This window comes from Xiphophorus couchianus, chromosome 8 (genome assembly GCF_001444195.1).
Source record: "Xiphophorus couchianus chromosome 8, X_couchianus-1.0, whole genome shotgun sequence".
Taxonomy (NCBI): Eukaryota; Metazoa; Chordata; class Actinopteri; order Cyprinodontiformes; family Poeciliidae; genus Xiphophorus; species Xiphophorus couchianus.
The window spans coordinates 5,248,396-5,261,035 of NC_040235.1; positions in this window are offsets into that span (position 1 = coordinate 5,248,396).

Here is a 12,640-nt window from a genome sequence, read left to right on the forward strand (position 1 = left end):
AGCTTGGGTTTATGTCTCATCCTGGATCTGAATCAGACTTTTGTAAGAGAGCTCTCCACCATTAAATTCATATACAATAGTTTCCTGCTGCTTCCTTTCAAAATAAATTTTAAAAAGTGTTTGATTCAGTCAGAATATTAGTTTTTTTCAGATCACATAAGCCACTTGTAGTCTGATTTCACTGCAGATCTTCTGCTTCCTGGTTCTTCTGCTCTGAAAGAAAAAACTACAAACCAGGTGAGCTGTCCACAAGTGGAACAAGTCAGAGTTGGGCCGGGGGGCGGGGCTAATGACCGGGTCCTTTATACACAAATAATAAAGCTCATGATAATATAACTTTAAAACAGACATGCCTGCAACAGCGGAGCTTACAAGTTTCACCAACACAGACATTGTCATTCTGAAATTCATCAATCGGACATGAAGCAAAACAAACCAAGAGACAATAGAAACATCAGGCTGCTGGTCATTAATGATGACACAACACAAATTCAAAGCAGTTCAGAACAGCGGATAGCAATCGGATCATTTTGACACTTTATCAGTTTTAACTCAGAGCCCTGAAACAACATTAACATAGCACAATTACAAATTACAAAAACGCTACAACATTAACAAAATGGAAGAGGTTTGTCCCAGTGTGAGACCTGAGAAATCGCTGATTGGACAATAGGCATTAATACGTAAATACGCTGAGTCCTACTTACGTCACCGCCATCTTGAAAGTGGCAGTGGAGAGAAAGTGCTGCATGGACTAGTTTCAACCGTTTTATAGTACAAAGTGGACCCACCTCCTTTACCTTTCACAGGTAAGAATTAAAGATAATAATATAAATTTACAAGCAGAATTTCTTGACTTTGTGGCCGGTACTGTGCATTTCTGTGGTGGAACAAACTTCCAACTTTTGTTTTTGCTCTCTGACGTTAACTTCTGATTTCAGCTCAAAGTTTCATCTCTCTGCTGTTTGAAGGTTAATTTACAAGATTAATAAATTATTGATGAACTAAAATCAAATACGACAAACAGCTGATGTTTCTTTTCTTCTCTGGACAAACTGCTTCATCATTTTATTTCATGGTGTCAAACTCTGGTCTCCACCATTAAAGTTAGAAACAACAATTTCATGTTGCTTACATTTAAAATGAAAAATTATTTTTAATATTTAGTCTTAGATTCAGCCGGATTATTAAGTAGTTAATTTATGATGAAACATATAATACACTTATAGAGTTTATAATTAACTAACTAAAATACTTCCTGTTCAGGTTGAATCAGTGAATGTAAATGTTGCTCCATGTCTCCATCTAGTGGACTGATAGTAGAAGTGCAGCAGCTGATGGCAGCTTCCTCTGCCTCTCTGCTGTCTGACTGCATTCACCTGACACTGATATGAAGCAGAGAAGAAGAGCCAATCAGAGGAGGAGCAGCTGATCTTTTTCCAGCTCTAATGATGTAAAGGATGATCAGAGTTGATGTGCAGATGAATGATGTGTGTTTCCTCTGCAGGTGAAGGTAGAAAGTGTGTGTGAGCTGATGTGAATTCAGCAGCATGGATCAGTGTGAGGACAGAGAGGAGGGAGTCCCTCCCTCTAAAACCACTCTGTGTGGGGAAGATGAGAGCCAGAGCAAAGGTCAGAGGTGAGGTCACCATCTCTAACTGTCCACAGCCCTTTTCACACAGCGTTCACTATATCAGGCCAGAACAGACGTGATGATGAAGCTGCTGCTGCTCCTCTTTGCTGCTTCATCCAGACTGAACAGATTAAGTTTTAATCATCATGTTTCTGTCAGGATCCATCAGAGACTCAAACCAGAACCAGAACCAGAACCCAGTTGTGTGTCCTTGAAGAGTGACAGGTCAAGTGATAAACGCATTGACTTTAAATCTCCTGGATCTCCACCATCAGAGAGGTGAGCTGTTTCTAACTGCTGTAACTGTTCAATATTTATCTGTCATTGTGGCCATGTGACAATAACATTATCATGATATTACACAGAATTTCAGGTTATTTTATTTTTATATGTATTACATCAATGACATTGATGTCTCCAAGATAACATGGTACCATGGAGACAGTGAAGTCCAAATGTATAATTGGTACTGCAAAAATTAGTGAAATAATTTCTTTGTGATAATCAGGTCCATTTAGATCTACAATCTTTACCCAGAGCTTCCCCAGGTCCATGTAGTTTAGAGTAATCTCAATATTTGATCTGATGTTTCCCTGAGATCCATTTAATCATCATTCAGGTAGTGACACTGCCCCCTACTGGCCAGTTATTGACACCATACATAAGCAATTACTGCTGATGAATAACAGGGAAAAAAAATAAGCTGAATAAATTCACTTTACAATCAGGACAAATTTGCATAAACTATTATATTTCTATAACCATTTAGCCACAAACACTTAATTGCATTTTCTTCTGTTTGGCATCAACTTAACCCTCCTGTTATGTTGCAGGTCAAATTGACCCGTTTTAAAGTTTTGTTTGTTTTTTTTAATAGTTGGAAGTATTTTCTTGCATGAAATTGTTTCTATTTGTCTTAATAGGTGCATAATAGGTAATATTAACTGAAAATGTATTCATTTTACACATTTGCAACCCCGGCTGCGTCTACTTTTTACATAAATAGTGTTTGGGTCAATTTGACCTGGCAGTCAAGTTAAAGTGCAAAAAAAGATTAAAAAATGTCCAATTGTCCAATATCCACATACATACATGCACACACACATAAGCTTCTCACTATTCTTTTAACTTCACTAGGAAACTGAGCCAACCATGAGAAACAACTCATTTAAAGTTTAACTCACTTTCACACAAACACAAAGAGCCTAGCATAAATGTTTGGCTGTTGAACTGGACCGTTCAAGCTAATTTTCTATTAGCAGCTTTACAAATCTTTTACATTAAATTTACATTACCAAGGTACATTAAGACAAACTTTTATCTTGGATTTTTTCTATTCTTCCTGTTTCTTTTCTCTCTCCCTGAAGGATAAGTCATTTTTGAGACATTGTTTTGCTAACTTAACTTCTGACCAAAGCTTTGGACGTTTGGATGCTCACTGCACGGCAGCTCATGTTACCGGCGAAGCATGTGGTACTTACTGTGGCCACCATTGGGCCCCAAGAGCAATATATTTGTTTTCTTTTTATCAATAAAATAATGATTTCTACATACATTATCAAATATATATTACTGTAAAAAACAAATCACTTCAAAGTGAAATTGTGTGTTTTTGATGTTATGATGACAGAAATTATTACTAAAAATATATATATAAATATATCAGTTCCACTGAGGAGACCCCTTAGTGGTGTTGGGGCCCTAAGCAGCTGCTTAGTTTGCTTATGCATTGGGCTGGCCCTGACTGTATGCAAGCGTTTAGCTTGAAAAGCTAGCTGAAAAGTTCCTTTGTTAGTAATTCTATCACCAGGAGAAATTACAAGTTTTTTGTAGTATGTTTAATGTCTGCTAAAAAGTTATTTTTGAAAGGTATTATTAATCTGACAAGCCACATCAGGAATTATGTCCTAATTTATTGATACAGATTGTATGGCATTCACATGGACGTTTTGGCTTTATTCTTGGCACAGAAAAGGAAAAGATTTTCCAGTAACTGTGGGTGCATTAGCGCCTCCCACTCCTCCTTGTCCCCACCAACTTGCATGATAAAGTTACACCGTTGTGTGTGTGTGTGTGGTGGGGGGGGGGGGGGGGTGTATGTATGTAAGTAGGTATGTATGTAGGGGTGTGTGTGTCTGTGTGTATGTATGTGATTAATTGTCTTAAAAATATTGCGAGAAATGATAATATTATTTGAAGACCATTTTAATCTGCTATGTAATGATAATGACATAATGAGGCATCCTGCCAAAAATAATTAATATTACTTTATTACTTTATTTTCAAAACAACACTTAATACTGGAACTGGTAAACAAAATGAACAAAACAACCAAAAATAAAATGGACTCTCAGTCTGCGTTAACAAAAAAAAATGCTCTTGAATAAAAATTAAACACAACATAAAACCAAAGTGGAAATAAAAACTACATTCAACCAAGAGCACAGATTATGAAGTATGTATACTATATTGTCCTTGATAATTATAAGATAAGATAGATAAGATAAATCTTTATTGTCATTGTCACAAGGACAACGAAATTCAAAGGGTGCCATCAGTCGGTGCATATGCCCAAAAACAAACAATAACTGTCTCACAATTCACAACGCAAGAATCAACAAACAACTGGCAAAAAAAAAAAGTAAGAATAGCCACATTCTCACATACATCATTATGATGATTAATGGTTGTTTTTGATTGCATTTAGTTTTGTTATTGCTATCGGGTAGAAACTGTCTCTGAGACGGTTGGTTCTGGTTCTGGTTGCTCTGTATCTTCTGCCTGAAGGCAGCAGTGTGAACAGAGAAGGTCCGGGGTGAGAAGTGTCCTTTGTGATGTGTTGTGCTTTTCTTAGACAGCGGTCGCTGTGCAGGTCCTCCAGTGAGGGGAGAGGGCAGCCAATGATTTTTTGGGCTGTATTCACAACCCTTTGGGGAGCTTTCCTTTGAGCCGTAGTGCTGCTGTTATACCATATGCAGATACAGTAGGTCAGTATGCTCTCTATGGAGCACTTGTAGAAGGACACCAGCAGCTTCTCCTTGATGCTGTTCCTCCTGAGAACCCTCAGGAAGTTCAGTTATTAGATTTAGATAGAGTAGATGGACATATCCGACTACCTGATGCAGTAGTTCACTCCTCCCTTACACTAAGGAAATGAGGAAGGGAGGAGTCAGTGAAAAGCACAGGAGTTGAGCCTTTTTTCATCCAGAGTCATCAATAGAAAGAGGAAAAGGCAGGAAGAAACGATAAAGGTGATGAATTAAAATGAGGTTGATCATTTTCATTTATCATTCGATTAATTGATTTATTGTTTATTGTGACAGGGCTTTGTATGTATATCTGTGTATGTGTGTGTGTATCTGACAACAGTTAAATAATTCCATCATAGGATTGCATTGTAAACCTGAAAACATTCAAAAATCAGCATAAAGCTTAAATCGCAATCATTGAAAAATCTTAAAAAATATCAAAATCCAAATCATTTGAAGACAGAAAACGAAAATTTTTCTTGAATTTTGTGGACTTTTGAAGATTTTATGGGGCTAAACTTTGCATAAAAGCTAAAATATTTCAAAAAGTACAGTAGTAAAATTTAGCAAAAGATATAGCACAGTTCTGCAGAAGGAGCCGAACATTTTGATAGATACATTGAAAAAAATAGTTAAAGTTTGCAGAAGTAAAGACCAAAAATCATCAACAGGATCTTAATAATGCATTCTCACTGATAGAAGAACATCAGTGAATAAAACAGGTCTGTTTAGATCCACATTCTTTACCCAGTGCATATCCGGGTCCATCTAGTAAACAGAAATATCAATATCTGATCTGATGTTTTACTGAGATCAATTTAATCATCATTCTTATAGTGATACTCCCCCTACTGGCCAGATATTGAGACCATAAGTAAAATAATACTGCTAGTGAATTACAGGAAACAAAATATTTAACCAGAATTAACATACATTTCTGCTATAACCTCTAAAATATATGTAAAGAATAAACAAATAAGGACATAGATATATTAAGTATTATACTGACATGAGACTTGAAGCACAAATATTTAAATGTGTTTTATCCTTTTCTCCATCAAACTATTTTCTTCCAGATGAAACAGACTCATTTATTTAGTTTAAGATTAATATTAACACACAAACATGAAGGCAGAAGTGAATTTCTTTTCTAGGTTGATATTTGGATTGTTCTTTAAATCTGACAGATTAATACTGAAAGAAAAAAAGTTTTAAATTAATTTCATGATTTCAGGTTCAACTCTGAGCTTCAAACATTATCCAACATGGTGGATTATCTCATGTGGATCTCATCCAGAACCAGATGGTTTATAATTGACCATCTGGTTCTGAATGAAGCTCCATCAGATTCTCCTCTCAGTCATTTCAAATCAACATGTTTGTTTCAGAATCAGATCTTTCTGCTCTTTAAACAAGGCTGGACATTATTCAGGAGGATCAATGATCAGGAACATGTTGGAGGATTGGACCGGTTCTGATGGGAATAATTTAAAACATCTGGTTGATGATCTGTTTGTGGAGTAGATTAAAAAATAATCTACTCCACAGAAGATTCTTAACATGAGTTTTTCTATCAGGATCCATCAGAGACTCAAACCAGAACCAGAGTCCAGCTGTGTGTCCATGAAGAGCAACAGGTCAAATGATAAACACATTGACTTTAAATCTCCTGGATCTCCACCATCAGAGAGGTGAGATGTTTCTAACTGCTGTAACTGTACGAACTGTTCAGTCTAAAAAGTTTTTATTTCAAATGTGTTTGTTGTGAGCTCAGCTCATTTCCCAGCATTTCTATGTTCATATGTGAAATCAGGGGCTCATCTACATACTTTCTGAGGTGTATGCAAACATGTTATCGGCGCATAGGCGCCGGAACAATGGGGACCAGAGGGCCATTGGCCCCACACTTTACAACCCTGGCCTGCCCGTCGGCTGGTCCCACCAGACATTTACACAGGCGGGCAAATCACTCGGGCAATCCGTGACTGACATGAGTCTGTGTTTATATACAGACAGAGGTACAGACTAAACCTACAGCACTGAGATCTGGACCAAATTTAAGGCTCCAGATCATAACAGTCACCCAAAGGTTTACACACATGCGGCAGCTTTGGGTCGGGTTGGGATCGTGAACCGGCCTCACATCTGAAAAAAGGCTTGAACTTTGATCAATTCTGCCTAAAAATTAAATGAGATTTCTGTATTTGTCACCATATATAGCACTGTGACAATGTTTTCTTTCTAATGGCATTGGGGTGACAAAAAATAAAAAGAACATCAGGCCATGTCCGTTTACGGGTCCGGACCAAATGCTCCCCCACACTTTGCGTAGAGCAGATCATTTTTGCTCAGGTTGAAAAATAATAGCATTATTCTTTTTTTCTTCTTTGCTCTTCCAAAAGCCAATCAGCCATCAGTAGCCATAAATATCAATTTGGAACAAACTTCCAGAAAACTGTAAAACAGCTGAAACACTGACTTCTTTTAAATCTCAACTAAAAACCCACCTGTTTAGGATTGTATTTGAAATGTAATCAATTACAAATTTATTGATGGAACCTGACTTAATGCTGTGTTTTGATTATTGATTCTATATTGCTTTGTGTTTCTGTGTTTGTAATGATGTAAAGCACTTTGAAATGCCTTGCGGCTGAAATGTGCTATACAAATAAAATTTGATTGATTCATTGATTGATTTAATTAAAACAGAAAAGAATTTTTTTTTATTTTTTATTATCTAATAAAAATGTTGTTACTATTAACAACATTTAGGAGTAATAAAAAAGTTATATTGTGTCAAAACATCTTGTAGGTAGCGAGTCTGTGTGAGTCTGTGGGGGTGAATACGCCAAAGCCTAAATGTTATTGATCAGTTTACTTTTGTAAATTTGGCAACTTGGCTCTTTTTCTGTAAGCTAAAAATGAATGAGTGGAGTTTGAATCCTCCCGTAGTTCTAAGAGCGGTCGTTTGGATCCTGCCAGAGCTTTTTACTGTGTGCACAGTTCTGGCGGTTTGCTGGTTTATGAGCTTTTTGTGTGTGTGTGTGGTTTGGTGAACTGAAGAGCTGACGGGTCACCCGGTTGGACAACTGTTTCACCGGGTGCTGGTGCATTCATACCAATGATGTAATGATGACAAAACCTTCATACAAACACAGTGTTTTAATACCGTCGATCTCTGTATTCAGCTGTTCTTAGGTCGGTTGCAGGTATTTATCCCCTTTTACATTTTTCCAGACTCCTTTTCGGAAAATGAAATAAAGTCCATTCCGCCATCTAAATGCTCTGTGTAAAGCTGCCTTCTGCATGTTCCCCACCGACAACTTATTTTCCACCAGATCACTATGACTGCAGCGCATGGTAGACCCAAAAACATTGTCCTCCAGTTAAGGGATGTTTACTGTTTACTTTGGGACAAACCCACTGAATTTATTGACACGTGCCATCATATCAATTGAACAAGTGTGCGCGCCTGACATTCAAAGTGCGTAACAGAGGTGACGAAACACCCATAGCTCCCCCACCTCAAAAATGAATCCGGCGCCACTGCTTCGGCGACTCCCCACACCACCCCCCACTATGACATAAACTTGTACAACTCATCTTTAATTAAAGTATCAATAATAATAAAAGTACATATATGTGAATAAATTGCTGCCTACAGTGCAATTAAAAAAGAATGAAACAAAAGACAGGGCAATATTTCATCATTTAATATATAAGTGAGCCAAAGAGCCACTTCTGTTAGCCTGTGTCTAGAACCGCCTATGGGCTGCATGTTTTCTTTCATTCTTATAGCTTGATAGGAAGTCTTATCCAATCTGGTCACCCACATTAATACAATGGTGAAATAATATTGACCACAAAACACTATATTTATAAGAAATATCAATGATTTTTCCTACACAATCCTAATAAACGGTTTCACTTCACAATATTTATTAATTTATTTATTAATCTATTAATCTATTTGTATGATTTGTTCTTTAAATTGCCATTTATATTATTTTTCGGTCTCAGGAAATGATTGAGGGATGAAGAGACTGATGTCTGGTTCTTTAGGTTATGATGGGTATGCGGTGTTCCTCTCCAAATCCATTCTGTCTGATATCAAACAGTCCAGTGTACGCCACTGAATATCTCTGTGTTACAGGCCCTGCCTTTCCCTAGGGGGGGCGGTGGAGAGCAATGGATAGGAGCAGGAAGAAGAAGAGTGGAGTGTGTTAGCTTGAGAGACTCGAGCTGTGGAGTAGTTGTTGTTGCTCACCTTGCCAAGAGGAAGAAAGTTCTACAAGCTTTCATCTGCCTCTTCCTTGTTTTGCTGCCAGCAGAGCAGGACCTATGAGCTTGTTACCAGCAAACAAGCCAAAGTAGACACCAGCCTGTTCTGGACTTACTTAGGTAACACTGGGGGCTCGCTCCGGGATCACTCTGCTAGAAAAAAAAGAAAGCAAAAGAAACGGGGTGGGGAATGGCAAGAAATGGATGAAGCAAGCTGAAAGAACTTTGTGGGAGTTCCCAAGATGGCTGTGACTGGCGCCAATGCTGCTGCCGAAGTATCAACGCACTTGGAGGGAAGGAGCCAAAGAGTAAGCTTAAACCCCTTCCTGATGGATATAGAAGAGACCCGACAGGACAATGCGGGTTTGTGTGATGAAATGGAGTAGCGTGGTGATGATCAGCGGGTGACGAGTATGGAATTAATTCCAGCCGCGAGCGAAGCTGCTGATTACGCTCTACCATGGCCGCTTACCCCGCCGCCATCAGAACATTACAACCCCTTTAACAAACTGCGGTGAGACTTTAGCCCATTTCTATCCAAGTCATGGTGGCGCTGGAAACGTAGCATCCACGCCTCATGTGACGACATGTTATATGGATAATAAGGCTGATAGCCGAGGTGTACGTGCTGTTGACAGATTTCCTCTTTCCCCGCTTACTGCACCGAACTGGGAACGCTGTGTAGCTTCATCTCTGACCAACACGGTACCACTTATTCATCAGTCAGAGGGGTTTGGCCACACACTACAAATTTGTCCACCTGCACGACTGGATTTCCCTCACATGCGCGGAGGCTCCATACATCATGTTGTAGCACCATTTGGCAGAGTAGAGAACAACCACAGATTTTGTATTTCACCCCAGCTGCAAAATACAGTCTGTGATCAGCACTCCGGTTCCTTTAATCTTGTGCATGGATTGAATGACATAGGCAGCAGTGAGTGTCAAACATGTAATGAGAAGATTCCAATACTGCGGCCAGGCCATTTTGATGGAACAGGTTCATGGAAAGGCTTCTTTTACCAGTTTGAATGCTGTGCTAAGGCTAATCACTGGACTGAAAAGACGGAAGCTGTCCAGTTAAGGTTCTGCCTCACTGGTCCGGCTGGAGCCATTGTCCATAAGAATCCCAGATCAGCTGATTGGAGCTATCGGCAGATTGTTGAGGAGGTCGAAGCTGCTTACGGACCTTGTTCGGAACATGCTGCAGCTATTGGCATCAAACTGAAGCAAAGAGTCAAGAAAACTGGAGAAGCTCTACATGTACTAAGAGATGGCATCTATGAAAAGGTCTCTGTTGTTTATGCCAACTGTACAGAGAGGGAGCAAGATCACATCAGTGTGGAGATTTTCTTTAATGCTCTAGCAGACCCTGATCTGATCCAAAAACTGTTAGGAGCGACCGTGCACCCTTGCATTGGATAATGGAATAGCCCAAAGATATGAAGCGACAAGGATGGCTGCCCGTGCGGTCACACAATTGATGCAGCCCACCACACACAACTTGACATCTCAGGGGGCCAGGTTACCAATGGTGCATGAGGGCTGCGACCTGTCCCAGTGGGAGCCATCCGAGAAACATCGACAGCAATCCATCTCAAGTAAGAACAAACAATTAAGAATGCGTACCCACTGCCTCTGATTCAAGAGTCTCTGGACACCCTCTCCACTGTGAAGTTCTTCATCACACTCAACCTAACATCTGGATACTGGCAAGTGGAAATGACACCTCAGGCAAGAAGAACCGCTGCATTCTGCACACGTAAAGGGCTTTTTGAATGGAACGTGATGCCTTTTGGACTGTGTAATGCTCCAGCCACTTTCCAAAGGCTCATGGACCGTGTCCTGACAGGGTTGCAATGGGAGACCTGTTTGGTCTATCTCGATGACATTATAGTTCTAGGACAAAACACTGGTCAGATGTTGGAATGACTGGAGCATGTGTTCACCAGGCTGCGTGCAGCTAAGCTCAAGCTCAAACCCTCCAAATGCTGCCTGTTTTGGGATCAAGTAATTTTTCTAGGCCACAAAGTTTCGGCTGAATTTGTTGCCACAGACCCCCAGAAGATTCAGCAGATACAGGAGTGGCCCATGCCTCAAAACGTGGGGGAGGTGCGGCAGTTTATGGGGCTGGTTTCATATTATCGCAGTTATGTGGAAAATTTTGCCACCATTGCCAAGCCACTCCACGAGCTCACCAAAAAGTATGCACGTTTTACTGGACAACTCAATGCCAGGAGGCTTTTGAAGAACTCAGACGACGCCTAACATCAGTGCCTGTCCTCGGCTACCCTCTGGATAGCGGTGAGTTGCTCCTTGATGGTGATGCCAGTGACTGTGGTATTGGTGCTGCTCTCTCTCAAATACAGGAGGGGGAGGAGAGAGTCCTGGCATATGGCAGCAGATATCTGTCGGCTACCAAGAAGAACTACTGCACCACCAGACAGGAACTCTTAGCTGTGGTGTTCACCTCACACTTCAGACAGTACCTGCTGGGGTGACACTTTACCATTCGAACTGACCACAGCAGCCTACGATGGGTCACCAGACTGAGAGAACCTGAGGGTCAACTCACTCGCTAGTTAGAGAAACTGGCAGAGTATGATTTCCAAGTGCTTCACTGCCCAGGAATTAAATACCTAAATGCTCTTTCCAGGAAGCCCTGCTGTGAGAACTGTGCATGTAACATCCCAGATCCAGAGCTGAGCAGGAAGCAGTTTCAACATAAGGTTGTGCAGTGTGCCCTAATGGATAGCTCATCAGTACAAACTGACTTTTCAACTTCCCCAGGGCAGTCTCTAGTGGGGGTAGTGGGCAACTGCATAAATGGCGACAGGCAGAACTCCACTCATCCTAATGTCCACCTGGTGAGCGAAGCACCTCAGCCTAACCTGTTCTGTGGTTGGACTAACAAGCAGCTTGCTGCTGCCCAAAAGAATGACCCCAACATAGGACCAGTTTGGGAATGGATGGATAGAGGGGAAAGTCGTCCTGCCTGGGCCAGCATAACAGCGTGTAGTCCGGCCACCAAAGCTCTATGGTTACAGTGGAAGAGACTCTACAGGAAAGATGGATTCATGTTGAGGAAGTTTTATTGCAGTGAGGGCAAAGTTTTCTACCCGCATAGTATTACCGCAGTCTTACCACAGCTCTGTATTGGAACAACTGCACGATGGGCCTATAAGTGGCCATTTTGGGGCAGAGGACTCTGTCATGCCTGAAAAACAGATATTATTGGTATAATATGAGAGATGATGTTACTCTGTGGGGCCGTACCTGCATCAGCTGTTCGGCCAAGGAAAATGCCCCAGGCAGCCATGGGAACTGTGCAGGTTGGTGCCCCCATAGAAAGGGTAGCAGTTGACCTGATGGGACCCTTAAATGAAACTGAGAGACATAACCGCTATATATTGGTGGTGCAGGACTATTTCAGTAAGTGGATGGATGGAAGCTTATCCCCTATCTGATGAGCAAGCTCCCACTGTGGCAGAGAAGATTGTGTCTGAATGGGTCTGCAGATATGGAGCCCCACACTCACTCCATAGTGACCAGGGCACCAACTTTGAGTCTGCTCTTTTCCAGAGCATGTGTGAGCTGCTGGGCATTGAAAAAACAAAACTACCCCATTTTGCCCCCAATCCGATGGCCAAGTGGAACAGTTTAATGCCACTTTGCAGAAAATTCTTGCCACCACTGC